The sequence below is a fragment of the Temnothorax nylanderi genome, unplaced genomic scaffold (genome assembly GCF_030848795.1).
Source record: "Temnothorax nylanderi isolate EJ_2023f unplaced genomic scaffold, tnyl_v1.0 TNYL_tig0710_pilon, whole genome shotgun sequence".
Classification (NCBI taxonomy): domain Eukaryota; kingdom Metazoa; phylum Arthropoda; class Insecta; order Hymenoptera; family Formicidae; genus Temnothorax; species Temnothorax nylanderi.
In genome coordinates this window covers 64,979-67,139 of record NW_027249772.1, presented here as the reverse complement: position 1 = coordinate 67,139, position 2,161 = coordinate 64,979, and the positions used below count along the sequence as shown (strand labels likewise).

General features: G+C 35.4%; 1 long non-coding RNA gene across 1 annotated transcript; it reads right to left on the bottom strand.

The window, feature by feature from the left end:
- Window positions 1-656: 656 nt before the first annotated feature.
- On the bottom strand, window positions 657-1,781 carry LOC139784940 (uncharacterized). Its single transcript, XR_011721727.1, has 3 exons — window positions 1,503-1,781; window positions 1,065-1,181; window positions 657-768 (listed from the first exon to the last, which is right to left on the bottom strand). It is a non-coding gene; the product is annotated as an uncharacterized lncRNA (long non-coding RNA).
- Window positions 1,782-2,161: the final 380 nt, after the last annotated feature.

Here is a 2,161-nt window from a genome sequence, read left to right as displayed (position 1 = left end):
TTAATTACTTATTTTGAGTATTAAAATCATTAAGGGGTTACACGGGTCTTGAAGGCAAAAAAAGCTTATTTTCTCGAATTTTTTTTAAAGATACGACATGAATTACACAATTTATTTTTTTTTTTATATAAAAGTACAACATGTAAACAATATTTCCTCAAAATTTCAAAGGAAAATATTAAAAATTCAGCCGTTGGCAATTGCTTCCAGTAGACCATCCAGAAAAAAGTGTCCCCACGGTAGTCAGCATAACTTTTTTAATTTTTATCTGAAATGAAAAACCCAAAGTTTTTCTTATAGTAGGTGAGTATAGCTTGTCCTTGAACAAAGGATTTAAAAAAAAATTGAAAATTGAATTTTTGGTAGCGTTTCTTGCAAAAGATGTCATTTTTGGCATAAAATTAGGCCATGTATTGGCTTGTAAAATGAGTTGTAATCGAAGATAAAATAAATCCTTCGTTCAAGGACAAGTAAATCATGTCTAAAAGAAGTGTGCAAAATTTCAAGTTGATCGGTGCAATAGTTTTTGAGAAATTTTGACTACCGTCTTCGAAAAAGTGGTTTTGAGAAAAACGCGTAAAGTTTTAAAGAGGAATAAAACAGAGAAAACAATTTTTTTTTCAACTTACATGGAATCATCGATTCCAGGTCCATAAAGTAGAGGCCCTTCTGCAGCTGCGATGTCTAAAGCGTCTTGTCGAAGTCGAATTCTGGCTTCTCGGGTCGTAGCCTCCGCTCTTTTCTCGCCAAATACGACGGGCTATAAAACTATCTCTTTTCTACAGTTTTATTCCGATCGATTTGAAACTTTGGGAAAATATTCCTGACACTTTGTACTTTTATATAAAAAATTATCAAAAAAATGAATTTTTTGAAGTTTCAAGACCCATGTAACCCCTTAAAAACAGTACTTTTAATACTCGAAATAAGTAATTAATCACTAGCCAAATAATCACTTACAGTATTTTTCTGTAAGGGTTCCAGGACTGTACATTTCAGAAAACGTAAACAGTTCCGGAACATACCTGTGTGCAAACATATATATGGCGAAAATATTAATTTACCTGTGTAGTATACAATTAAACTGCAGAATAAAATGGTTAATCCGCCACAGGATATTAATAATACTGTTTTTACTGTTGTATCAATATTATTATTAGTTATGTTTTCCGGTCTGACATCTAAAATAATAATAGTTTCTATAATTAGTAAACATGTAAAAACATTAGTACTTATGCCTTGTTCAGATTTTTCATTGTTTAAGAGGATCCTGCAGCCGTATGATTTACCGACATTATCGTTTTTAGATGGATCTTTTAATTGGCTTTATAGAATTGCAAAAATCTTTTACAGAATTAAAGTCCGCACAAAAATCTAAGGTAACAAACGCGATTTTATATCAAAAACACCAAAAAATTAAAAATATTACTTATTTGGGGACATACAGCTGTCACCTGACGACAATATTTGCTTAAAACAACAATTCTGCAGTTTATACATACATAATGTTTATCATCCTCCCTTGGGAAAACATGTAGGAATAATATCGAGCAGGACCATCCTCCGGGAGAGATGATCTCGCCGAGATATCCCGCCGTTATCCTACTTCGCTGAAACGCGTGAGAAAGAAATTATTGCTGCAAAGACATCCGTTATGGTCACGCGTACCACACCCGGTGCAACCGAGGACGACGAGTGTGTTACATACTATTTCGCGATTGGTACACGCGTGGAATACGTTAAGTAGATACGCACACATCTATCAGGCACGCGTATATCGGTGTAGGTCTTCTTTTACATTAGCGGCATTTGATAGCCGTAGAAAACACACTGACCCCGGTGCACTGGCGCGACGGACCGCCTCCCTCTCTCTCTCTGTCTCTCTCTTCAGGGTTGAATATGCATAACGAGCAGCGTGCGAATGTTATTACTCGCTGCGACGCAATCATGTGTAAATTTTAAGACACGTCGCGCATGGCGTTGCCTGAGAGCGGTTTAATTATACAAACTTGCAGGTTGCCCGTCCTACTTCGGCAAAGTTACGAGGTCAATGGAGAACAAGGTCGAATTCTAAATAGCTAATTCTCTATTTTATAAAGTAGAGCATGCTTTCTTATTATGCTATGTGTGTATTATACTAAATAATTGTGTATCAAGGAAT